Source organism: Mus musculus, chromosome 17 (genome assembly GCF_000001635.26).
Source record: "Mus musculus strain C57BL/6J chromosome 17, GRCm38.p6 C57BL/6J".
Taxonomy (NCBI): Eukaryota; Metazoa; Chordata; class Mammalia; order Rodentia; family Muridae; genus Mus; species Mus musculus.
The window spans coordinates 30543421-30571246 of record NC_000083.6 but is presented as its reverse complement, the minus strand read 5'-3'; the positions used below and the strand labels follow the sequence as shown (position 1 = coordinate 30571246).

The 27826-nt window shown below is 43.6% G+C and overlaps 1 protein-coding gene across 8 annotated transcripts in view, besides 1 other annotated feature; it reads left to right on the top strand.

The window, feature by feature from the left end:
• The window catches only part of Btbd9 (BTB (POZ) domain containing 9), a 367098-nt gene that overhangs the window by 11375 nt on the left and 327897 nt on the right, over positions 1-27826 (top strand). The window lies entirely within an intron of this gene.
• Positions 18697-22707: an enhancer, noted in NCBI's record as "VISTA enhancer mm1326". NCBI's record gives its function as "enhancer in: heart[4/5]" and the evidence as "EXISTENCE:transgenic organism evidence [ECO:0001131][PMID:17130149]".

Here is a 27826-nt window from a genome sequence, read left to right as displayed (position 1 = left end):
AGCCCCAGCCCTGCAGTAGCAGCAGAGGCCTCCTGTTTTTATGACGTCACTAACACTCCATCTCAGCATAGTCACGCTGAGGATTAGGTCTCCAGTCCCTTCCAGCTGGAGAACAGTTTCCACACTTGAGCAAGCAGCTGCAGAGCATGGAGGCCTTGGTAAAACACAGAAAGCCAGGCTCTTGCCCTGTAAGTTTCCCATCAAGTACATGTAGATGGGGCTTCATGTTTTGCAGTTTGAACAAGTGTCCATGTGAGCCTATGCTGGGACCAACATTGAAAACAACTGAGGAAGGCTGTGTGTGTAGAGGAGGAGTGAGCATGGGCGGGAACGGCGATGTGAAGTGTTTGGAGGGGTCCAGAGAGAGTCAAGAATGGATCAGTTTTCAGACTGTAGGTTCATCACCTGCTTAGTTCCGTAGACTTGCATCTAGTGTTGTCTTCTCCAGAGTCTACTGAAAGCTGGGTATGTGACAGTGAGTGGATGAGTATTTTAAGCTGCTGATCACTGTGGGAGAGTGCATGGCCTTCACACTGATTTCATCTGTGCTCCTACATTGAGATGAGGATATTTCTAATCTCACACACATAAAATAACTGCAGATTTTTTTTTTTTTTTTTGCATTTGGCTTTCTGTTACATACCTCATTCCTTTTTTTTTAATTTTAGAAAAAAAAATGACAATTTGGGTTGTAAAATCTGCTGTGGTGGTTGTTTGTGTGTGTTTGTGTGAACTTGACACAAACTGGAGTCACTTGGGAAGTAATTGAGGAATTGTCTTCGTCGGGTTGGCCCGTGGCCGTGTCTGTGGGACATTGCTTTGATTAATGATTCACGTAGAGGGCCCAGCCTACTGTGCTTGTTGCCGTCATGGGCGGGGCTTCTGGGTAGTATGAGAAACTGAGAGAAGCTATGGAGTAAGCCAGTAGTATGAGGTTCCCTCATGGCCTCTGCTTCAGTGGCTGCTTGAGCTCCTGCCCTGACTTCCCTCAGAGATGGCCTATGAGCTGTAAACCGAAATAACCCTTTCCTCCCCAAGCTGGTTTTAGTCAGTATAATACCAGAGCAACAGAAAAGACACAGAGTCAGTGTGAATAGTGTGTGTCAGGATTCCAGTGTGGATTCATGCTCTAGGAAGCACATAATATGCTCCTTGTTTCTAGAGAGTTTACAGAAAGTTTGGTAAAGTGCGCAAGGCCACAGGATAGAAACAGTAAGTTTAACCATAGAAGCCCTAGATGTAATGGACTCAGGGCTCAGGGCTGTTTGAGGATAGACATTAGGTCCTCTGTGTCACCTCTACCGAGGACTTCTAACATATAACATAGATATTAGTATTTTTTTTTTCTAGTAGGAAGTTGGAAGGAGTTGTTTCTTTTCTTTGTCAAGATATTAAATGTTTGCTGGGCAATAGTGGTGAACTCTAATCCCAGCAGTTGGGAGGCAGAGGCAGGTAGACCTCTGAGTTTAAGGCCAGCCTGGTCTACAGAGATAGTTCCAGAACAGCCAGGGCTACAGAGAGACCCTGTCTTAAAGAAAAAAAAAAGATATTAGAAGTGTTAGGCAGGATTATTGTTCATTGAGCTTTGTTCTGGGCACCTAAGACTGGTTATAAATTGGCAGGATGAATGTATGCACATGTATGTTGTCAGGATGGGGGAGGATGCCTGATGTTTAAAATGTTCAGATTATACTGATAAGAAGAGTATATTGAGAACTTGAAGTTAAATTTATCAGCTTTTTGCATGCAAGGGCCATTGAAGAGTACAGACATGTTTAGCTTTTTTTCTTTGCAATCCAATTTGTAATTTGTTGGAGGAGAGAGTGCAATTAGAAAGAGAAAATAGACTGCACAGGAATATGTTAAAGCTGTATAAATATTGATTGCAGGCTAGGTAATTGTGCTTGTTGAGTGGGTAAGTGTGCAGTTTTGATTTCAATTCATAAGCCTTTGTAATCTTTCAGAATTATAACAAGTCTGGGACTGGAGTTGTAGCTTAGTTGGTAGAGAGAGGCCTTTGCAGGACATGTCAGATCGAATCTGTTGATAGTAGGGTCTAATGCTTGCCTAGAGATCAAACCCTGAGTTTGATCTCAGATACTAAATAAACTGGGCATGATGGCCACACAGACTGCCCACACCTGTAGTCCTAGCACTTGAAAGGTGAAGGTAGGAGGCTCAGAAGTTCATGGTCATTTTCAGCTACATAGTGAATGTGAAATCAACTTGGGATATGTGAGACCCTGTCAAAATTTAAAAAAAGAGCTATAAATCTGGTCATATTAACCTGGGCTACCTTTTGCATCTGAATATGAGACACAGAAATATTCCAGTGGTCTCTGTCCTTGTAGTTCATGATTTGGGAGGTCTACTTAGTATGTTAGTCAGCTTTCCTTTAGTGTATTTGAGACAATCAAACTTAGTAAGAGAAAAGGGTTATTTTGGCTTATAGTTTTGGAGCTTTATGTCCATGATTGGCAAACATATTACTTTTAGGCCTGTGATGTATATTTGTGTTGGAGAAGCACAGCATGGCTATAGAGTCCAAAGGTCCCACAGTCACCTTTGAGGGCATGGTCCCAATGACATAAACCTCCCACTAGGCTCCACCTCCTGAAGGTAGCACTTCTATCTCCTGCTAATCACAGACCAGGCACCAAGCCTTAATGCATGGACCTTGGGAGGATATTTCAAATCCAAGATGTAGCACCCATGTAAGGACAGGGCTAGTTAGAGTTGTACCCTTAAATGTCCTGTTAATGATAATGGTATTCCTGGAAGATGGAAGCACTTTTAGGAGTTGGACCTCCTAGAAGGAATTAGGCCATTGGGACATTTTAGGAGATATTTGGGATCCCGTTCCGATCCGGTTAGCCTCTCTGCTTCCTAGCCACTGCCTTCTGCAGTGATGCACTACTTCAGCCCAGGTTAGAAAAGCAGCTGGCCAGCCGCTGGTGGATGGAGACTTCTGTGAGCTCAAACCAATCTTTCCTCCTTTCAACTTCTCAGGCGTTTGTCAGTGATAGAAAGCTGACTAGTATAAGGGTCATTAACAATGAGGAGCCATGTAGTGAGTGGCAGTGTTGTGTGAGGCTCTTTCTGTGTGTTCTTTAACTCTAATGATCTTGAAAACCTGACAACTATCCCATTTGTACTAATGAGCCAAGTGAGTTCCAGGATGGGGAGCAATTTGTCTGTAGTCTGTAGCCAGTGAGGGATGGCATTGCACTTCAGCCCTAGGCTGGGACTCTTAATTCCAACTCTTTTTCTAGTTAATTTCAACTCCTGGTTTCAACATGGGGTCCTAGCATGGGAATGACCCTGATGGTCACACGCACATGCGAGCATATGAATGCATCTACACATACAGGTACTTCTGCAGATTATGCAAAAATTGCTAGAACAGGTCAGAATCTTAGAAAACACTTAAATACTTGAAGATAATTTGATAATATATTTAAGGTTAGAGAGGAAAGGAGACTGACAGTCAAAGGTCACATGCTGACTATCCTATGAGCAAGTGCTAGTTTTGTTGTTGTTGTTGCTTTTGTTTGTTTGGTTTTTTTTTTTTTTTTTTTGAGACAGGGTTTCTCTGTGTAGCCCTGGCTGTCCTGGAACTACTCTGTAGACCAGGCTGGCCTCAAACTCAGAAATCCACCTGCCCCTGCCTTCCAAGTGCTGGGATTAAAGGCATGTGCCAACGCTGCCTCGCAAGTGCTAGTATTTGAGTAATATATTTTACATAAGCATTTGGTTTTCTTTATATTCAGATACATGTTCTTGAGAAAGAACTATAATTTTTCAAGCTCATCGATAGCATTTTGAGCTCATCAATAGCATTTTCAAGCTCATCAATAGCAAGTAAATTCAGAACTTAAAACATTTTCTTTGTGGTTGTTTGAATGTGGATGGTCCCCTTAGGCTCATAGTTTAAAGGCTTGGTCCTCAGTTGGTGGAACTGTAAGGGAGTGTGTCTTTGTTGAAGGAAGTGTGCCACTGGGGCTTCTAAGTCCACACCATTACCATCTAGTACTCTGTCTGTGTCCTGCATGTGGACGTGAGATTCACTGCTGCTCTAGTACCTGCCTGCCTTCTACTATGCCCCCTGCCTGAATGGTTGTGGACTCACCTTCTGAGACTGTCACCCCAGGAAACTCTTTCTTTTATAAGTTGTCTCTTCACAGCAAGAGAACAGTGACCAAGACATCCATGAAGTCTTGTCCAAAGCAATGAAGTACTTGGGATTAAGTAGCTAATCTTCCTGCTGTCTCCATCCTTTATTCCTTCCATTGAATGTTTATTTTTAAGTCTTTTCACCAAACAAATTCATTCTAATTATGGTATAATTCAGTTATTTTGATTTGGTTCATTCCTGGCATTTTGACTGAGTCACTCTCCTTCATCCTATTTTCTACATTCCTGGAAATGCAGACTGTAATTATTTTTGTAAAAGTCATCTAACGTCACAATAAATATTTGTACAGAAATTATATTTCGCAAATGCACTAGTTACTAAATACCATACCAGTATCTAATGATGTCTAATAAAGCAAATTAAGTTGTTTCAAACAGCACACTTTTTTTCTCAGTTACTGTGGGTCAGGAACTCAAAAATAGCCTAGCTGGGTATTGTAGCACAGAGAGCCTGATGAGTTTCAGTTTGACTTTTGAAGTGCTGTGGCCTTTGTCCAAAGGCTCAGATAGGCTGGGAGATGACTGTTGGGATGAGGCCTTACACGCATGGAGGGTTGCTTGAGGCTCTGTTAGGGTCTCTTGGCTTCATCCAGAGCCACTGATGAAAGACTGAGGAAGGAGCCACACGTCTGCTCGCCCTGTTTGAATATCAGTGTAACCTCTGTTTTCTTTCAGTTACAACTGAACCACTGAGTCTAGCCCCTGCTTAAGATGGCAGTTAGGTTCCACCTAGTTTGGAAGGAGGAATTAAAGAGTTTTTGGTAGCTTTATAAAGTGGACAAATTTTATTCAATCATAGGACATTTCTCCAGAGGAAGCCATTTCATCAGCTGAAATTGTCTCTGTTAGACACATGCAGTCATTTTTCTGACTGGTGTGTTCACAGTATGAGAGAAATGACTACTGAAGCATTACAAAATTATTAAATGAATTTCTGTAACTGGAAGGTTTGTGGATTCCTTGAAGTTTTCTATCTGTCACATTAGTGTTAGGGCTAATGCGTCTAGAACACTTTCAATTAGGCATTCTTTTCATGGAAGGACAAGAAGCAAGAATGACAGGGTCTTGTTGCCCAGGGAAATGTCAAATGTATATAGCTATGTTTCTGTAAATTCACTCTGCCCGCCTCTGCCTCCTAACTGCTGTGATTAAAGGCATGCACCACCACCGTGGGCCTGGTACACTTAAAACTTTTAATCTTTAATACAGCCATATGTTTTGCTCCAGTTAGCTTTGCTGTCAACCTGACACATGTGGGAAGTGTAGACCTCGCTAGAACAACTGCCTCAATTGGATTGACTTGTGGGCATGTCTCTTGGGCTAATTCTTGCATGAGGATCCAGCCCACCATGGGCAGTGCCATTTCTTCCTGTCATGGCTTCCTTGATGATGGACTGTTAAGTGTAAGATGAAGTAAATCCTCCCCTCTACTATGTTGCTTTTGGTCAGAGTTTTATCACAGCAATGAAGAAGTAAACTAGAACATTCTAGGTAATGTCGGTGACCTTGACCTTATAAGTTTCCTGAAAAAAAAAAAAGTGCTCCCTTTGCCTCTCTGCAGACTTGCCTTACCTGTATGTCTTCAGAAATCTACTTGGCTCATCCATGGATACCACTTAAAAAAGCAAAACATACTCAGTTGATTTCTTTTGGACTGTTAGTCTGGGCCAGTTTCTCAGTCCATGCCTTCATAGCACCTCCAGGGTTCTTATTGTTTTGAATTAGCATATTTTAATTGTGCAAAACAGGGGCTCACGGTGGCATTTTTCCACGTGTAAATAAATATAGTTTGCCCTGGAGCAGTGTCTTCTAGGTTTGTCTGTTAGAGCTGTTGGCAGGAGCACCACAGTGTTCTTTCTTCATGTTTCCCTGTGACCTGTTCTTTGTCCTCTTGGGCATGCTGACTTCCGTCCCTCAGCTCCGATGGGCCTGCTGGCTCTCTGCAGTGAAGCTGTGCTGTTCTCCCACGGAACCAGTGTATTCTGCCGAGAGGCGTTGAGACTGTGCCTGTTGCTGCTCAAACTTTGTTTTGTTTTGTTTTTTGAGACAGGGTTTTTTTTTGTTTTTTGTTTTTTTTTTTGTTTTTGTTTTTGATTTTGTTTTCTTCTGTGCAGCTCTGGCTGTCCTGGAACTTACTCTGTAGACCAGGCTGGCCTCAAACTCAGAAATCCACCTGACTCTGCCTCCCAAGTGCTGGGATTAAAGGCGTGAGCCACCACTGCCCAGCACTGGTCAAACTTATACCTGCTCACTTAGCATCCTTCATAGCCTTTCCTGGGTCAGTTGTTGATGAGGTTGTTGCCAAATTAGGGTTTACTGTGTCACGTTCTTTTTATAATTTTGTTTTACCCATTATCTAATTTGTGAGTTCCTACTCTGTGCGTCTGTGGCTGGATTTGTAGATTTTTAAAAAATGAGTCATCATTTAAAATTACCCCAGATTTGGCTGATGGGAATCTTTTTAAGTTAGTGCTGTGCCTTTCTGGCTTGTTCCCATGATTCTCGGATGTCCTCTTTATTTTCTGGTTCAAGATAGGCCAGGTCTGTCTCATATTTTCCTTACTCTTGCCTTGGAATCAAAATTTTCTCAAAAGGACCCTAGCACATCCAGAAACAATATCAAGGTGTTAGGTATGGCCATAACTACCGGATGGCATTGTTTTTAGGCTCTCTTAACAAATAGCTACTAGGTTGCTGTGTGTGTGTGCGTGTGTGCTCGTGTGTGTGTGTGTGTGTGTGTGTGTGAGAGAGAGAGAGAGAGAGAGAGAGAGAGAGAGAGACAGACAGACACAGAGGGAGGGAGGGGTACTGTATACCTTTGGGTCCAACCCTATACTACTGGGTTTATTGTAGCAATTTGTTCTTCATAGATGTGACTCCTTCCTCCTTTTCCAAAGTGTTGGTCCCCTGTTCCATCATTGACAGTGTCTCACCCATTTGCCCACTGCTAAATGTACTGAGGGAAGTAGGTTTGAGATTGCTGACTTGTACCTCTGTGAAAAGAAGCTCATCTACTAGAGGGCAGCATTCTTTGTCAGCGTTAGCTTGAGGGTTGTGGTCCAGGCACCGTGTTCAAAGGTTCTGGGATTAACTCTCCTCTCACCCCTTCCTTCCGTGTGGCTGTGCTGTCCATTTGAAAGGCAGTTTGGTATTTTGGTTGCACTTCATGTTGGGCTCCACTCTTTACACCTTTGCTCATCTTAGTCTTTTTTTTTTTTTTTTTTTTTTTTTTTTGGCCTGTGCAAATCATTAACATGGTTCCACAAATCTCTGTATATAAAGAATTGTCACAGTCCTCTGACCTTTCCACGTGGTTCTTTGTCTTTGCTGGTAGATAACAAGTGATCTTGCATATGTCCCACAAACACTTTATTGTAGGGTGTGTACATTAGAACTTGCTGAGGCACGTGGTATTTGAATCTTGATTCTTAGTAGGTGGTAGCAAACTGTTTCCCATGGAAATACTTATGTTCTGAGCCTGGTACCAACAGTGTGAACTGCATTCCTGAAGCCCAGTGAGACTGATGCTGCAGTCTTTTGTACCTCGCTGACATGAGGTGAAAGGCAGTGTGGTGGAGAAATAAATCCCTTGGCAATATCTCACCTGCACCATTATTATTATTATTATTATTATTATTATTATTATTATTATTATTATTTGTTTTGAGACAGGGTTTTTCTGTGTAGCTCTAACTGTCCTGGAATTCCCTCTGCAGACCAGGCTGGCCTCGAACTCAGAGATCCGCCTGCCTCTGTTCGCTGAGTGCTGGGATTAAAGGCGTGCATCACCACCTCCCAGCTCTCATGAACTATTTTAAAATCACTTTTACAGCAGGTACTATGAGAATTTTGGTCAAGATCCAAAGGGTATACAAGTTGAGATTAAGTGTATAATTCTTACCCCATCCTACAGTCTCTATTTCTTGTAAATAGCCTGTGTTATCACTGGCTCATCAAGTCATTCAACAGAAACAAATCAAGTGCCTCTTTAATACCAGGCTCATCTCTGGTGTTTGGAGTCATAGACGTGAACAAAACAGACCAAGAGCTGTTCTGTGGAGCATCCATTCTGTCAGGGGAGAGTGTGGCTGGCAATGTGCCTCAGCAGGTAGAGGCGCTTGCTGCCAAGCTTCACAACCTGAATTTAATCTTGATACTCATATGGTGGAAGAGAATTGGCCCCCTAAAGAGATCTTCTGACATCCAAGTGCATCTCATGTCCCATTTCTAACTAAACAAAGAAAAGAGATGATAAGAGACAAAAATTAAATTTCACAGGGCTGTAGACATAGCTTAGTGGTAGAACACTTGCTTATCTATCTTTCTTTCTTTCTTTCTTTCTTTCTTTCTTTCTTTCTTTCTTTCTTTCTTGTTTTTTTGTTTTTGTTTTTTGGTTTTTCAAGACAGGGTTTCTCTGTGTAGCTCTGGCTGTCTTTGAACTCAATCTGTAGATCAGGCTGGCCTTGGACTCAGAAATTGGCCTGCCTCTGCCTCCCAAATGCCATGGATTAAAGGCGTGCGCCACCATTGCCCGACTTATTATTTCAAGACATAGGTTCCAGCCCTATCACTAAAGTAAAAAAAAAAAAAAAGACCTTATTTATCTTTAAAGAAATAGCCCATGTATTTACATGCAGTATGCTTCGATGTTTATTTAAGAAAACTCAAGATAAGAAAGGGTTCTATCGGGCTGGCGAGATGGCTCAGCGGTTAAGAGCACTGACTGTTCTCCCGAAGGTCCTGAGTTCAAATCCCAGCAACTACATGGTGGTTTACAACTACCCATAATGAGATCTGACACCCTCTTTTGGTGTCTGAAGACACCTACAGTGTACTTATGTATAATAATAAAGAAATCTTTAAAATAAAAATAAAAGGGTTCTATGGTGGGTCTCATATATGTCAGCATCGGTATTCTCTTTGCTTCCCTCTCCACTGCTCTCAGCGTGCCCCTCCCTCCTCCAGTTAGCTGCTACTTTCCCAGGTTACCCCACCTCTGTCTTCCTGTTGTGCTTTCCCCTGTGCCATTTCCCACCTCCCTTAAGAACTCTTCCTGTCCTCCCTCTACTCCATTTCCAGTTGTATGACGTATAAATGTTAGTGCACACACATATATGACATGTAATTTTACGTTTAGATTATGCATATAAGAGAAAAATGCAGTGTTTAAGAGTCTTGCTTATTTAGTTTAACATAAGGATTTCCAGTTGCATCCATTTTCCTACAAATGTCATGATTTCATTCTTGAGGGCTGCATACAATTGTATTGTGTGTATGTACCACATTTTCACCTGTTGGAGGACATGTAGACTGGCCCTGTTTCTGTGTGCTGGGAACTGCACAGCTGGGTTCATGGCTGTGCAAGTCTCTGCTGTGTGAAGACTGAGTCCTTTGAGTGCACATCTTGAGTTGCATGGCTGTTTTATTTAGCTTTAGTGGTTGAGAAGCTGCCGTACTGATTCTCATTGTGGCTCTACAAGTTGACACCAGCAGTGATGAATGGCTTCCTTCTTCCCACTCCAGATTCTCACCTGTAATTTCTGTTATTTGTTTTCTTGATGACTGGGGTAAGGTAGATGCTCAAGGTATTAACTTCCCTGATGACTAAAGATGAGGAGCACTTTAAAAAAAGTCTTCATTGATAGTATTTTTTCTCTTAAGACTGACCTGTCAGCTGGCAGTGGTGGTGCACACCTTTAATCCCAGCTCTTGGGAGGCAGAGGCAGGCGGATTTCTGAGTTCGAGGCCAGCCTGGTCTACAGAGTGAGTTTCAGGACAGCCAGGGCTACACAGAGAAACCCTGTCTCGAAAAACAAACAAACAAACAAACAAACAAACAAGACTGACCTGTTTGTTTAGTTTGTTAGCCCATTTATTGGTTGGTCAGATGATTTTTGTGTTTAAAGTTTGGAGTTCTTTCTACATCCTGAATATTAATCTTTTGTCTGATATATATTTGGCAAAGGCTTTTTTTCTCTCTTATTCTTCAGGCTTTCTCTTCATTCTGATGATTATGTCATTTGCTGTGCAGAAGCTTTTAATTTAAGGTTACCTCACTTGTCACCTGGGACCATTGCCGTGCTACTGGAGTCTCGTTTGGAAAAATCTTAGCTCACCTCTCACTGTGTGGTCCTCTACCGGCTTCAGGTCTTATATTAAGGTTTTTGATATATTTTAAATTGACTTTTGTGGCAGATGAAAGATGTATCTAGTTTCATTCTTCTACATGTGGAAATCTAGTTTTCCTTTAATAAAGAGGCCGAATGTGGTGGTTTGAATGAGGTTGGCCACCATAGGCTCATATATCTGCATGGTTAGTTCCTAGTTGGCGAGCTGTCAGGGAAGAATTAGAAGTGTGGCCTTGTTGGAGGAGGTGTGCTGGTTGGGAGGGGTTTGAGGTTTCAAAAGCTCACACCAGGTCCAGCCTGTCTGACTGTACCTGTCTGTCTCTCCGTCTGTGTCTCTCCTTGTCTGACTGCTGCAGTGTTCCCCACCGTGATGATAATGGATTAACCCTCTGAAACTGTAACCAAGCCCCCAATTAAATGCTTTCCTTTGTTAGAGTTGCTGTGACTATGGTGTCTCTTCATAGCAGTAAAACACTAAGACAGTGATCTTTCTCCAATATTTGTTTGTGAAAACTTTGACAAATTTATGTGCTGTGACTGTGTTGATTTATTTAGGTAAATGTAAAAGAAACAAAAACCAAAATGAGTAAAAGTACTTTTTAAAATGGCTGAGTGGTTAAGAGCACTGGCTGCTCTTCCAGAGGTCCTGAGTTCAATTCCCAGCAACCACATGGTGGCTCACAACCATCTTAATGGGATCTGATGCCCTCTTCTGGTGTGTCTGAAGACATTGGACAGTGTGCTCATAGACATAAAATAAATAAATAAATCTTAAAAAAAAAAAAGCCAGTACAGCAAATCAAAAAACTACTAAATGTGGAGAAAAGGGAAAGGGAAGAAACTTGGGGCAACACAGAAACTAATGAAAAGAACAGATATTGTCTAAAAATGAAAAAAGTAAACCAAGTTAGGAGAAGGGGAATAACAGAAAACTTAAAAAAAACACTTACCAAATACAATACAGTAAACATCCTGCTAAACATGAAAAAACAAAAAACAAAAAACAAATCCCACAGGGAAATGGGTGATAGAAAAGCTGCTTTCTGAGCCCTCGAAATGTGGAGGCTGTCAGTTGTTACATGCCTGTTACATGTTACAGAGTCAGCTGAACACCTGGACTCTTGGTCCTTGACTTCCTCTGCTGCTGTGTGTATTCTGTAGGTGTTGGGTGTCTCTGCGTCGTCTTCACAGTGGTTGCTTCCCTTCTTTGCACAACAGGGCCCTCTGCTGGCCACATCTAGCTTGCATCCTGTAGGCTAAGGAGCTTTCTGAGATGCCCAAGGACTGGTCCCTTGTTTGGCTACTTTAGCTGAAGGGTGTCTCCCAGGTTCATTGGGAGTAAGAAGGCAATTTCAGTACTAAGATCAGTAGGAACCCAGCAACCCCAACATGCTTCAAGGCCTCCTGGATATTAACCAGTCACCTTGTTAGAGGGATGCCACCATGGGTTTGGGATCTTCAGATTCTCAAGGCCACAGCAGCAAAAAGATAGGTGGCCACAGAATTTGATCCATCCTTTAGCCTTCGGCTCAGAGATATCAAGCTTCAGGGTAATTCTCATTTACTGAGATCCGTTCCAGGCCATCGGGGGTGGGTCCGTCTCGTCCTGTGCACTTCTTCCTTGTGCTAGAGTTTCCCACCACCTTCACTCTTTAGCTTGTCAGGGTTCAGCTCTCTGACTCTTTACAACTGCTTCTTTGGGGTCCTCAACCAGAGGCTAAGGCAAGGCAAATTGAGGCTCTGTAAGCTGGGATCTCTATTTTGGGTGTCTTGGGTAGTTCCGCGTCTCTCTCAAGTTAGTGCCTGGCTTCTGCCCTCTAAGAGAGAGGATGTAATTTCTCTTTGTTGTGGCTCACCCTTTTGGAAAAGGTTGTATAGCTCAACACCTTCTTATCCGAGTTGGTTTCCATCTTTTCCAGAATCCTTTCACTTCTGCATGGATCTAAAGCTCTGCCTCTGTTCTGTCTTTGGGAGAATTCTTTACTCTGACTCTCCTTTGCCAGCTCACACAGAGGCAGCCACCAGTCTGTCTTTCCCAGAAGTCCGAGCTTTAGTTTCTTTTCTTGTTTGTTTCTGAGCAGGATCTTAGGTGTCCCAGGCTGGCCTCAGATCCATTGTATAACGAAGGATGACTCAATCCTCCTGCTTTCTCCTCCTTCCTGGGTTTTAAGCATATACTCATTTCTCTGTTCTCCTGCATCCTGGAGGCTTTTGATAGCCACACATGAACTGTCTATAGGTTAGCATGCCAGGGTGTTGGGTTTTTCTTGTTTTAACTACAGATTCTTACAGGTTTTCTAAATAAGCTAATTTTGGTTATGAGAAAACATGTAATAGTATTATTTTAAACCCCTGATTTAGCTCACTAGCCCCTCAGTTTATCAGCCATCATTATTACTAGGTATCTCTCCATCTGCATCCAAACTACCTCCAGAAGGTGCTTTCCATTTCTGTGACTGTTGGTGTACTTGGTATTCTGGTGGAAGTACTTGTCAGAGCCCACTGAAAAAAGGCCTTGCCTGTGCAGAGGCTGAAGGAAGTGTGTGTATGAGCAGGGAGAGGGCAAGGTGAGTAACAGTATGTGACCGTAATTCTTGGTAATGGAATAGAAAGTGAGAGGAGGCTACGGGTGTGCAGCGTGTGACTGTCCTCCAAGGCAAGCAACCAAGATCTTGGGAAGTTCAGCTGTGCCTGTTTGTAAAAAGTGGCTTCTTGCCACATGACACAGGTGTAGAGGATCAAGCCTGTCCCAGGAATGGGCAGGTACCTCTGTAGACTAAGCAGGTTACCTTTCTCACCAGCAAAAGAGGATGCTGGAGGCAGAGATGCTGGAGCCACCCAGTAGCCCGGTGTGGTGGATGGAGAGGCCACAGCTAGCTATAGCCACAGTGCCCACCCAGAGAACCAGCAGGTGCAACAGGGGAGAATGGGGGAGTCCCATTCCTTCTTGACCCTGGTCGGGGCTCAGCAAAGTGACCCAGCCCCACCAAGTTCACCAGGGGTGGGAAACTCAGGGTAGGCTCTGAGGGAAGGTGTGGAAGTGGGAGGATTCAGAATGAGGGGAAAACTAAGTTAGGGCTTTGCATTCATGCTGCCGAACCAAACATGGGTCTGTGGAGGGGACAGTTGATGCTAATGGATAAAATCTTCTCATGTTGTGTTAGGCCTTACTGTATTTGAGTTTACTATTTCATGTGGACTTTTTCTTTTATCACCTGACACTTACTGGAAACATATGACAGTGAAACATATGACATATGAAAGCTCCTCACCATGGATATCTGCACAGTCTCACCAGTTCGGATCATTATTCTGACTCTCATCTGCATAAAGGGTTGTTACCTGTGGATAGCATAGCAGGGTCTTCTGAGTGTTTTGCAGATTTGGAGATCCATTAAAGAGTGCACCTGCAGAAGCAAGCATGGGAAATTAGTTTACAAAGGTTACAAAGGCCAGGTGTTGTGGTGGCATTCTTGGGAGATTTAGTTGGGTAAGGCACAAGCAACATTCATCGAGGTGATTTCGAAGAAAAATTTGCAATACCACAATAGCCTGTGACTGTGGTGGTTTGAATATGCTTGGCCTAGGGAGTGGTACTGTTAAGAGGAGTGGGTGTTGGAGTAGTTATGGCATTGCTGAAGTAGGTGTGGCCTTGTTGGAGGAAGTGTGTCACTGTAGGGGATGGGCTTGGAGACCCTCTTCCTAGCCATGTGGGAGCCAGTCTTCTCCTAGCTGCCTTTAGGACAAGAGATGGAACTCTCAGCTCCTCCAGCCCTATGCCTGCCTGTATGCTCCCTCCTTGATGATGATGGACTGAATCTCTGAACCTGTAAGCCAGCCCCAATTAAATGTTGTCCTTTATAAGAGTTGCCTTGGTCGTGGTGTCTGTTCACAGTAGTAAAACCTACCTAAGGCAAGCTCACAAAGGTAAAAGTTGCTGCTCTGAGAGGTGGGAGTCCCAGCACTGGAAGTGAAAGCTGGAACTTTCCTTAGGAGTTGAGGCCACAGAGGCCATGAAAAGCCCCTGAAACAATAAAGGCTATTGCCACTGTTGTTGGATACATTCCAGAACTGAGAGATAGACCCTATTGCTGAAGAGGTTATATGCTTTGGTTGCAGAGTTTGAAGAAACAGCTAAGTGTGGGCTACAAGTGTCTGCTCTCTGTGGGCTAGCTCCTCTAGTGAATATAGGGCTCAAAGTCCTCGTCAACTGTGGAGCCTGCATGCTTACGTGGGAAGTGCTAGGTGAGATGTGTCAGCCTATGCACCAGTGGAGTGTAGAGTTCTGGATAGAATTGGTTTTCTGTGTACTTACGTCCTGATCCATTGGGAAATTCACATTCAGTACTGGGATCTTAGAAAAACAAAAAGCACCTGTGACCAGAAAGCCATAGGCTGCAGTGGAGAGAAATGTCTATTGGCTAATGGACACACTCTCTAAGGGGCTTTTACACATGTGTTTACAATTACAGGTTGTTTCTAAAGGCCGGACCTAGTTAGATATTTATTCCTGTCCCCTTTTTAGTCCTTGCTTCACTTGGGTTTTGTAGTAGGAGATGTACCCTCTCAGTTTGCCATCATGCACTTTGTTGAGCCAGGAATGAGGAAAGGCATGAAGGTTTGGTATCTCACTGGAACTGGAGAGAATATGAGACATCTGTGTCACCCCTTCCCAGCCTCAGGAACTCTTGTAGAAGAGGGGGTGCAAAGAGGATATAAGCCAGAGGGAGGGGTAGGAGCGTTGGCTTGAGTACTGAGGAGTTGTGCCTGCTTGTAAAAGCATCATCTCAGCTGGGCTTGTTGACTCTGCATCTTCTCATGGAGGGTTAAGGTTATGACACCCTCACGCAAGCTGCTCCCTATCACCTGTCTTAATTGCTCATACCCTCTGGGAGGGGGCAAGGGTATATAGGCTGGGGACGGCTAGGGTGGGGGCTCCGTCCCAGCAGCTGTGTGGGATGCTTCATTCCTTGCTGCACAAACACGCTGTGACTTAGAGAAGAGTTTGTTGGGCTTACAGTTTCAGAGGGTGAGTCCATGATCACCATGGTGGGGAGCAGTAGTAGAGAAAGCTCAGGTCTGATCCACAGGTGAGAGTGGGGGATGGGAGAGAGGGATGAGAGAGTAGGAACATGCACAGATCTAAAAGCCAGTGACAACTTCTTCCAAGGTCACAACCCCTAATCCTCCCAAACAGTTTACCAGCATTTGGATCAAGCACTCAAATACATGCACTGTAGGGAGCCATTGGAATTCAGTACCGGGCACTGTTAGCTCTGCTTTAGTCCTGTGGGCTAATCATAGGGGAAGCAGCACAGGCTGCTCCACTCCAGAGCTTTTTAATTGGAGAATTGTTAGGGAAGTGTCAAGCAGAGGAATAACACAGTTAATCTTCATTTTACGTTGATTATTCTGCAAAGTAGAATCAGGCTTGAGAGTAAAATAGAATGCAAGAAGATAGTTGGGAAGCCATTGAAGCAGTCTCGATGAGAGATGTTTGAAATCTGACTAAATGTTATAAAGTAGATGTGTTGCTATGACTAATATTGAACAAAAAGCTATTTAAGGAGAGAAGTTGTTAATTTGGCTCATAGTTTGAGGGTGTAGTCTGGTATGGAGGCAGAGAATCCCATTTTTTATACATTCCCAGACCTTGACCATGGGATGGTACTGCCCCACATTTAGGGTTCTTCAGTCTTTGGCAATACACTTCCACAGCTAATGCAGTTAGCAATGCTCTCCACCACAGTGGCGGATGGGTGAGGACACACATATCTAGTGAGTAACTCAGAACTAATTAGGAGGTGCTGTGGGACCAGGGAGGCTAGTTATCAGAGGGTTCTTACAGGACTTACTTTGTGGTTGCACTGGGTGTTAGGAAGAAGGCCACTGCAGGCAAATGCCCTCTATTAAGAGATGAGTTTAGAGACTAGGCCGGGGCCTAGCAAACACAGAAGTTATGCTCACAGTCAGCTATTGGATGGATCACAGGGCCCCCAATGGAGGAGCTAGAGAAAGTACCCAAGGAGCTAAAGGGATCTGCAACCCTATAGGTAGAACAACATTATGAACTAACCAGTACCCGGAGCTCTTGACTCTAGCTGCATATGTATCAAAAGATGGCCTAGCCGGCCATCACTAGAAAGAGAGGCCCATTGGACTTGCAAACTTTATATGCCCCAGTACAGGGGAATGTCAGGGCCAAAAAGTGGGAGTGGGTGGGTAGGGGAGTGGGTGGGAGGGTATGGGGGACTTTTGGGATAGCATTGGAAATGTAAGTGAGGAAAATACCTAATAAAAAGTAAAAAAAAAAAAAAAGAGATGAGTTCAGTGTTGAGTAGTGATTGTGGTGCCAGGAGGGGTGTGTGCTGGGATTGTGCTGCAGCCATGTGAACGTGTACAGAGGAGTCAGATTCAGAAGGGAGGCCTGAGCTCGAGAGAGGTTGAAAGTTCTGGAGGACAGGCCACTCTGCAGAACAGAGCTCTAAGAGAGGAAATAGTGACAGGAGAGAAGAAACAAGAGGGGAGTGTCACAGAGGTCAGGAGGAGTAGAACATTTTAACAAGGTGTGATCTACAGAGTCAGTGCTGCAGAAAAATTCAGAAAAGTTGGGAAATGAGATTTCTAGAACTTCTTCCTTCCCATATTCCAGGTTTATCCTTTGAGGAGTTGTGGACTTGGACATCTCTCTCTCTATTTTTTTTTTTAAGTTGCTTAAAAATAAAAACATTTGGGCGTGGTGTCGCTTGCCTTTGATCCCAGCACTTGGGAGGCAGAGGCAGGCAGATTTCTGAGTTCGAGGCCAGCCTGGTCTACAAAGTGAGTTCCAGGACAGCCAGGGCTATACAAAGAAACCCTGTCTCGAAAAACCAAATAAAAAATAAATAGATAAATAAATAAAAACAAATACATAAATAAATAAAAACAACTGTGGGGTGTGTGTGTGTGTGTGTGTGTGTGCACGTGCACGTGAGCGCACGCACAGGCCTGCATGGAAGCCAAAGGGTGACTTCATATATTTTAGTCTATCACTCTCAGCAGTAGTTCTTGACCTTAACACTGTGTGACCCTTTAATACAGTTCCTCATGGTGTGGTGACCCCAACTATAACATTATTTTCATTGCTAGTTCAGAAGTGTAATTTTGTTACTGTTGTGAATAATAATGTAAATACTAGATATGCAACCCCAAAGGGATCACATGACCCACAGGCAGAGAGCTACTGTTTCGAACAGTCTTTGAACCTAGAGCTCACTGTTCAGTACTAAGCCAGCTCTCTAGTGAGTCTCAGGCGTCTATTCATCTGTGCGCCCCATCCCCAGTACTGGGTTTATAGGGGTGCACTGCCAAGCCTGGCTTTATGTGGGTGTAGTGAGGGATCCAGCATTTTCCAATAATCTTCTCCCTAGCACACTTTTCCCCCTAGAACCTTTGCTATGATTATTTCCCAGTTATCAGTGTGTTTTTATTTTGTTTGAATTAAATAAGAGAATTTTTCCCTTTTCAGTGAATTAATAACTTAATAGTAACATTGTCAGGTTGTGCAGACTCAATAATTTATTTTCCCATCACAGAGTGAATTTCCATTATGTATGCGGCCTTAGAAAACTAGTGTAAAATAAATCAAGTAAATAGATTTGATGACAGGTCTTTGATGAGTTGTTACTGGCCCTGTGCACATGGGCAGAGAGCCACCTGCAGGATTGTGTGTTATGTAACATTAGTGTGTTATAGGTTAAGTGCTTAGTCTTTTTATTGATTTAGGAAGTACTTTGGCATGTGGCCTTTAAAATTACATTATTATATTATCATAAATCTCAATTAGGGCAACAAAACATATTTATTGTGGCCAACTTCACAGCTGGGGTGAAATATTTTATAGCATGTGTAATGAGCCACCAGATGATGGTGACTCAGCCTCCATCTGAAGAATTTGAGCTGAAAATGAATTAGCAGCCAGTACAGGTCTATGTAATTGTGAAAATTAATTTCAAGGAATAATGCCATGTGTCCTGAGAGGACTTGCTTAATAACTGATAATTGAGGAGGATCATGAAAAAATGGAAGTTGTGAGGTTTTCCAGCCTCAAGTCCATTTTAAAAAAGGATATAGTAAAAATATAATGCTAATGTGAATCTTCAAAGATCCGCTTCCAACATGATAGAAAAAGAAATGAGATTGAGCTGGCAGGGTGGTGTGGTGTGGGGAAGCTTTGCTCATTGCCGTTGAACCCGATGAGCTTGATCCCCGAGGCCACAAGTGGAAGGAGAACCTGCTCTTGAAAATTGTCCCCGACTCCTCCCATTAATAAATATAATAATCTAAAAAGAAACGGGTAACAGATAGCAGGCATTCAACGATTATTCTCCTAAATTGGAGTCCACGAGTTCTCTGGCTGCTAATGCCTGCAGTGGTAACAGGAGACAGTGGATGGCATCTTAGAAACCCAGCAGTACCACATCCTGGCTTCCACTGTGGGTTGAACACGTGAGGAGGCTGGGCTAGGGCCAGCGAAATCAGTGCCTATGTAGGGGCATGATCGTTTCCATTCCTTGGCAGTATGCATGGTAGGAGCTGTGAACATTGATAGGTGGAATGGAGTTCAGAAGACTTCAAGTGTAGTCGCTAGGTTGCCCAGAGCCCTAGCTAATGCCCCTACACAACTGTGGACAGCAGTTGGTTCCTCTGCCCCTGTGTAGTCATGTTTTCTGAGTTATGTGGGAACACTGAGGATGGTGAATCGAAATCGAACACAGGACTTTTCCATAGAGCTTGTGTCTGTGGCTCTGATTTCAGTCTCTTTAGTTCTTTATATGCCAACATGGGCCTTTCCACTGTATCTCTTTGGCACTAATCAGAGCGTCAGCTCTGGAGTTGCCACGGTTGCTACCCTTCTTCCATCTTTCCAGCTCCTGTTAGCTCTGTCCTTTTTTTCATGTGTACTGGTGGTGGGTGGCGGTGGTCATAACTGTAGTAAATGGGTGAGGTTTCCTTGCATGCAGGACAGTAGTGTTTCTCTATTACTTACATTGTGTAGAAGACAAAAGGGAAGTTTAGGCCAGTGAGATGGTTCACAGCAGGTAAAGTGCTTGTCACCCAGGCTTGACAACCTCTGTTAGATCCCTGGAGCCCAAGGGACCCCAAAGAGTTATCTGACTTCCACTCCCATATGCTGTGACTCGTTTGCCCCTCCCCCATACACAGACATAATAATTCTTTATAAAGAATATTTAAAAAGTGTAGTTTGGGAGGATGTTAACTAATATGTCCAAAGCTACAGCCTATTAAATGGTGCTGCCAAGGCTTGAACCCAGGCAGTGTAAATTTTTTTCTTTCTTTCTTTCTTTCTTTCTTTCTTTCTTTCTTTCTGTTTGTTTTTTTCGCAGGCTGGCCTCGAACTCAGAAATCTGCCTGCCTCTGCCTCCCGAGTGCTGGGATTAAAGGCGTGCACCATCACTTTCGATATCCTCTGATGCCCTGTTCTAAAGCCCCGCTGCCTCCAGAGGTGTGATGGATGCTGCCCTGTGTGCACTTGCAAAAGCCCAGGAACCATGTGAAGGAGAAAGTACAGGGAGCCGGGGAAGTGACTGATGAGTCCTCAGATCTAGAATAGTGTTTTCCCATCTGCTGAGTGAAGTGCAGTGCTGAGTCTTTGCAATATGATGTGTATTTCCAGCTTTGACAGTGGTTTTCTTTGGACTAGCCACAGGACTAGCTCAGTAGCCATGTGTGTTGTTATAAGGCCACTGTCACTGCAGCTTCAGAGGACAGGAGTCAGACATTAGTCTGTAGAGGAGTCAGCCAGCAGAAGAGGCATTGAAAAAAAAAAGCCCCCCCCCCCAACTCCAGCTCCTCTTTTCTGACTGGGGTTTAGGTGGAGTTGGGGTACCAGTGGAGAAGTTTGCTCTCATATCATCCTGAAGTTGTGAGGTGCCTTTCCCGTTCCAAACAGGGAATTACTCAGTATGCTTTGTTTGCTCTGGCTGCATTCCATAGACACCTTCAGAGTAGAGAGGCACTTGTGGGCCACCCACCACTCCAGCAGTTTCTAGGGAAAAGACTTGACAACTCCAGGAACTGTGAATGCCTTATACTGAAATATACAGTGAAATATACAGTGGAGGGAGGTCATGGGGAAGGATAGTTACTTATCTTCTGATGTATGAGCTCTGGGTAACCTACACAGTGAAGAGAGAGGAATTCTTGGTATTCAGGAGTCACTGTCACCTCCTCTTTCAGAGTCTCCTGTGGCTGTGCTGTGCTTAGCTCAGAGTGTGGTGAGCCTTCACCAGTTCGTGAGTGCTAGTTGAGAAGCAGATATCCCTGGAACTGAGCCCTGTGAATGGCTTCCTTCTCAATTTTCATTCTTTCAGTTTCTCCCAGAGGCCTCAGCCCACTAGAAAGAAGCACACAGGCTCCTCCAAAGTAAATGGCACCGAAGGGTTAGGAAGAGGACCAGTGGTTTCTGTCCCCACGAACAGGAGAGCGGGAGTTTTGTTTGGTGGTGAGGTGCTGCAGTGCTGTGGCTGAGCTGTGTGGGCTCTGAGGGCTGCACTGCGCTCCCTGTACTGCAGTGTGTCTAGCCTGAGAACAGTGGGGAACTCTGCACAGCACAGTGCTTTGCTGTGCTTAACCCTATTTGAAAAGAAAGCTGGGAAGTAGCCACTAGTAATTGGGGCTGACTGAGACTAGAGGAAAGGAAACCATATTCCCCTTTCACTTAAAAAAATATTTGTGTGCGTGTGCCTTTGTGAATATATCTTGTGGATGTGCACAGATAAGCCACAGAGGTCAAAGGAGGGCATTGGGTTGCCTGGAGCTAGAGTTCCACGTGGTTGTGAGCTGCCCAATGAGGCCTTTGGTAGCCGGTCAGTCCTCTCCAAGAGCCAAAGTGCTCTTAACTTCCCTCCAGCCCCAAGGAAAACTTTGTAATTAAAGCATTTAGTTTAAATAATGGAGATATTTAAATTACTTATGTCTGTTTTATTCACATACACATAATCACCTACATCGTGACATACTCATATATGCATATCATATAGTTTGCATATGATATGCAACATACCCACCCCCACTTGCCCTTTCTAGTCCCGCTGCAACTCCCCAGGATCCGGCTCCCAGTATGCTTCTACCTCCTGTGGTTTTGTTTTGCAAACCAGTGAGTTTAATTAGGGTTGTTTATAGGAGTGTGGGTAACTTACCAGTGGGCCTAGCATTGAGGAAATGTCTCCTTTCCTAGGAGTCATTAGCTGCCTCTACTCATGGAGGACAGTGGCGCCTCCAGAGCCCTCCCCCTACTATTACATCCCTGCCTGTAAGTGCTTGGAAGGGTGGGCCTTCTGAGCCCTGCTCTTCTCGAGGGTGAATGTTGACAGGCTCCATCTTGTGCAGCTGAGTTGGGATTTTATATTCACGCCCTGAGACCCGACAAGGTGGGGCACCTGTTTTATACTTCATTAAATTTGCAGGAAGCAGGTTGTTCTTGCCTCCCAAGGATTGCAGTTTGGATACATGTAGCTAATTCTTAACTAAACACTGTCTTAACTAAACACTGTCAGCACCAGGGTTCTTCAAACCATGGACAGTTGGAAATATCTATTGCCAACATTCATACAGGGTGTGTGTGTGTGTGTGTGTATACATACATATAGATACGTATATGAATGCACATGCTTGAGTGCCACTGTGTGTGTGTAGATCAGGAACAACTCAGGGGAGTTGATTTTCTCCATGTGTAGGTCCCAGGATCCAACCTGAGTCATTAGGCTTAGTGACAAATGCCCTTATCTTTTGAGCCATCTCTCTGTCCCTCTGTATTCCCTTTGGGAAAACCAACCAACCCCTTTTGATAAACTTATCACCTCTTTTGTTGCCCCCCCCCCCCGTTTAAAAAGGTTTATTTATTTATTATATGTAAGTATACTGTACCTGTCTTCGGACACAGACTCGAGAAGAGGGCATCGGATCCCTTTACAGATGGTTGTGAGCCACCATGTGGTTGCTGGGAACTGAACTCAGGACCTCTGGAAGAGCATTCAGTGCTCTTAACTGCTGAGCCCCTCTCTAGTCCTTGTTGGCCCCCCACCCCCCTTTAAAAGCTCAGGCTATTATTTGAAAGAGAGACACTTCAGAACTACTTTGACTTTAAACACAGTTTCCCAGTTAAGTCACTTTCCTGTCTCTCTGAGGCCCTCCTGCCCTGATCAATGTGTTGTGTGTTGTTCAGGTCTTTCTCTTTTTTTATTTTTTATTTATTTTTTTTATTTTCCAGACAGGGTTTCTCTGTGTAGCCCTGGCTGTCCTGGAACTCACTCTGTAGACCAGGCTGGCTTCAATCTGCCCGCCTCTGCCTTGCCTCCCTAGTGCTAGGATTGAAGGTGTGCGCCTCTACTGCCTAACTATTCCGATCTCTTTTCAATGTCTAGTTAATTCACTAAGTCTGTATTTAGGTGTACATGCCAGGTATCAGAATATGGATTGGACTAATTAAGTAAACATACATAGATACATACATGGTGTCAGTGTCTTAATATGAATATATACATGCACATATATGTATGTAAAATAGATACTAATAAGCATGTCTGCTTACACAACGGGGCCTGCTCCTTACTGAGGCCTGCTCCTGTCATTTACCTGGGTGGTCAGGTCAGAATGTGCAGAGCTAGGGCTGAGTGTGGCTTGGTAGTAGAGAGCTTACCCAGCATGTCAAAGTACAAGGCCTTGGGTTTGAGCCCCAGCACTGCAAAAACAAAGTGAAAAACCTGTAGAGCTATTCTGTCCTTTTGTTTATTTTTTGACAAAGAGTCTAATTATGTAGCCATGGCTAACTTGGAACTCATTACTTAGACTAGGCTAGCCTTGAACTCCGAGAGAGATCTACCTCCCTCTGTTTCTGGAGTACTGCGATCAAAGGTGTGTGCCACCTTGTCTGGCTGGTTATTCCATTCTTGCTAGTGAGTGCGTCTCATTTTCTTCTTCTCTTACTATACTGCTGGTGTTTTAGTTTTTCCCTAGACTTTTTAAACTTAGAACTACATAGCCTTACAAATTCCTAGAAACAGTTGTCGGGCCCTAAAAATGTGTATATAAACTTTTGATAGTGTACAGAGCTCAGCTCCTAGAAGCAGTTTGTCCTTCCAGCGTTGTGCTGCTATATAATAATTTGGGTGCAGTTTTAGAACTCGAAGGATTACAGGAGCGGTATCCAGGTCTCTCCTCAAGGTAGAGACTTGGAGACTTGAGAATTTGAGAGCAGGAAAGGTGGGAGGAGGGGGAGGAGAAGGGAGAGTATATCGGGCAGGGTACAGGTGCCTACAGAGAGCCAGAGTTGTAAGTGGTGTAGGTGCTGAGAACCAGAGTCTATGCCTCGAAAGGCGCTCTAACCACTGGACCATCTCTCCTGCTCCCTGACAGATTCTGTACATGACGTTCCCTCAGTGTTGTCTGTCTGTCGTGGCTCAAATGTGTTCCCTTCCTGCCACCAGGCTCTTGACCTTGCCATGCTTTTTAAATAAAACATCTTTTACTTAATAGCCATGCAGCCCCCACCCCTATCCCCTAAGCCCTACGTTGGTCACAGCTGTGTGAGTTACTTTGGATTTACTCACCGGTATAGCCCAGGGTATTGTGTGGCTCTCATTTCTTCAGCAGCAGCCAAGAAAAACATTAGCTGCTTCATTTGTGAGCCCTGAGAAGGGAGCTGACTGCATTTCTGTGATTGTTTCATGGTTGTTACATGTGTGGTGACAGTGTGACAGCATGAGGACCAGGTTAACACAGTTAAAACATAATTACCGTTTTTCCTTAGAAATGACCTTCAGAAATACTCGGCTTGTACCCCGTGTAAGTCATTTCTGTGACAGTAGGCTTCTCTGGTGCCTGCAGTGTAGACTTCTCTTACAAAGGCACAGTCCTATTGGGATCTCCTTTGATGGACTCAGAATTAGTGTCAGGGCCAGTGAGGTGGCACGTGACCTGAGTTGGATCTCTGGGACCCACATGGTGGAAGGAGAGAACCAACTCCTGCCAGTTGCCTTGTGACTTCTGTGTGCCTCTTGTATACCCACTCTCCTCACATAAAATCAGTGTAATTAAAAATTTATGTTAGTGACATTCTGAGTTGCTACTGTAACTGAATTGGTCACATATGAAGATTATGACATTAGGTAAAAAATCAACTGGCAAAATTCTAAGAAACAGATCAACGTTGATAGAGATTTTGATCCTGACAAAAGAGAAAGAATTCAATATTAGATGTGAATTAAATTTGGTCTGTGAATGTTGTTCAGAACAAAAAATAGCAGCCTAATCATAAACTGATCAATTATTCAGTAGTGTCTTAGGGGTGTTGGTGCACAGAATACAAAATATCCTTCACTTTTTTGTTATTATTCTAAAACAGAAGACAAATACATTATTCTCATTTTTATGGTCTTTTTTTTTTAATTCTCCCACAGTGTAAGTGAAGGTTGCATGTACACAGAAGAGGATCAAAAGATAGGTTACACGCTTGTTTATTCATGGGGCCTGTGGGAATTTTGGGTAATGTACTGGCTAGTTTTGTGTCAACTTGACACAGCTGGAGTTATCACAGAGAAAGGAGCTTCAGTTGAGGAAATGCCTCCATGAGATCCAACTGTAAGGCATTTTCTCAATTAGTGATCAAGTGGGGAAAGCCCCCTTGTGGGTGGGACCATCTCTGGGCTGGTAGTCTTGGTTCTATAGGTTCTTTAAGAGATCAAGCTGAGCAAGCCAGGGGAAGCAAGCCAGTAAGGAACATCCCTCCATGGCCTCTGCATCAGCTTCTACTTCCTGACCTGCTTGAGTTCTAGTCCTGACTTCCTTGGTGATGAACAGCAGTATGGAAGTGTAAGCTGAATAAACCCTTTCCTCCCCAACTTGCTTCTTGGTCATGATGTTTGTGCAGGAATAGAAACCCTGACTAAGACAAATTGGTACCAGCAAAGTGGGGTAACCCACCATGTTTTGGGGAGGACTATGGAAGGACTTTGGAACTTTGGGCTAGAAGCTTGGTGTTAAGTGCTCTGTCAGAGGTTGTGTAGGAGCTTGGAAGATAATGTTGAGAACAGTGCAGAAGATGGAGGCCTAGCTTGTGAAATTTCAGAGGGAAGATTAAAGATTTTTCTCAGGGCCATTGTTAGTTTGATTGTGAAGATTCTGTGTTCTAGTTAGCTGGGGCTGAAGAATCCAGCTGTGATTAGCAAGATACCAGAACTACTAAAGCAAAAACTTTGCATTATTGGGACTATTGATGCTGGTTAGCTGGAGCTAAGAAATTAGTGGTGATTAAGAAGAGACCAGCATCATTGAGATGACATCTTCTGGGAAGTGTTTTTTGAGAGTACAGAGGCTGTGTTCCAGAGATAGCCAAGGTTGTACCTTGTGCTGTGGCTGGACTTGGTAATGTGTAAGAGTTACCCAGGTGGTACTGGTTTTGAAGGCATAAAGGGGTCACACAGAGCAGCTGAGGCTCGGCACTGTGAGAGGCCATGGAAGGCCATTGGTGAAGGTGCAGCCTCAGTTGCAATTGATGGCCCAGGACTGAAGGGGTCATGCAGTGTTTTAGAGATGCCAGTACCATGAGATGACCACCAAGAGCAGCAGCAGTGGAGTACAGGCATCTGGAGCCTAGAGGACGACGCGTGTGCTACAAAGGGCATGGCTGGAAAAGTGACCCAAGCCCTTGGAGGAGCCCAGAAGATCGTGAGTTGGATCCCAGACATTGGATGGTTGGAAATTGATTTTAGCTTTTGATTGTGACTGTGCCCTGATATTTTCCCCTCTTGAAGGAAGTTTTTTTAGTGAAGCCCACAGTTAAGAGACTTTTAATTGTAAAGACTTTGGATTTTAAGAGAGATTGAAACTTTAAAATTTGTAGACTGTGGGACTTTTAAAGTTATTTAGATCTTGGGGATGAATAAAAAACTAGGTTGAGGCTTACCAGTGATGTGTTTGTGTGTCAAGTTGACAAGGGGTCAATTGTACTGGCTAGTTTTGTGTCAGCTTGACACAGCTGGAGTTATCACAGAGAAAGGAACTTCAGTTGAGGAAATGCTTCCATGAGATCCAACTGTAAGGCATTTTCTCAATTAGTGATCAAGGGGGAAAGGCCTTTTGTGGGTGGGACCATCTCTGGGCTGGTAGTCTTGGGTTCTATAAGAAAGCAAGCTGAGCAAGCCAGGGGAAGCAAGCCAGTAAGGAACATCCCTCCATGGCCTCTGCATCAGCTCCTGCTTCCTGACCTGCTTGAGTTCCAGTCCTGACTTCTTTGGTGATGAACAGCAATGTGGAATTGTAAGCTGAATAAACCCTTTCCTCCCCAACTGCTTCTTGGTCATGATGTTTGTGCAGGAATAGAAACCCTGACTAAGACAGGTAAGATCAAGTTTAAAACATTAAAAGGTGACAATTTTATAGGAAAAAAAAATCCATTTTCCTAGTGGGCTATAGGAAGCTTTGGACTGAAACTTTCTTTGCCTAAGGGTTTTCTGTTTCTAGGATAAAAATTGTACCTTGAGTTAGGCCTGTCTGTTTCCATATTCTGAAGCACACACCCTTGCCTTGGGTTTGGGGAGAGTTTTGTGTTAGTTCCGTGACCCCTTTGCTGAGCCAGTGTTATCTGTGGTTTTGGTGGCATAGTTTAGACTACATTTATGGATTCTTTGCATTACAATGGAATTACAGGTTGGAGTTAGAATGAAGACAAGGTTTATAAAACTAACAAGATTAGTATGGAGGGAAAGAAGAACAGACAGACTATTGTATAGAGTCAACATTTCTTTTATTAAATTCTGTCAGAGAATAGAATACATAAACTTATAAATCAGGCTTTTAGATTAACTGAAATGTTAATCTGTTTTATAATTTTACAGAAAATAGTCATGATATTGGGGTATAACAAACTATAGCCAAATTCTGCACTGAAGGTCATTTTTCTAGTCTTGTGTAAATGAAAAGGCAATTTCCTTTCCACAGACAATCATGCGGATGTTCACAGAGACTTTGCTACAAAGCAATTAGGCTGCAGCAGTTGATGAGTCCACCGCTTTAATGGGAGTTCATGCTGTAATAACCTTTATTAATTAGAAAACCGTAGAATTCAAATATACGCAGTAATGTTATAGCCTCATAATTTGCCAGTGAAGAAATTAAATAGAAATGCCTTGTCCTGTGTTTGAAAATATTATTATAAGTGATAACCTCTATGTCACTCGTGATGGTCTCATTGTCTGTGGCTTTAGAGGCCTATCTGTGTTTCTGCTGTTTTACAGTGGTCAGTGGGCTCAGGACCAATAAGGCTAAAGTCCAGGAAAAGGTAATGATGTAAATTCCGAGACATATGAATGATAACCTCTTCTTAGAGTTTGTGACTTCACTCATCAAAGTCACCCATCTGGAGGGCAGGAGAGGAACTGTCCAATTAGAGGTCACAGGAGGAGCAAGCACAAGGGAGAGACTGAGGGAGGTTGGTGGCTGGGTGA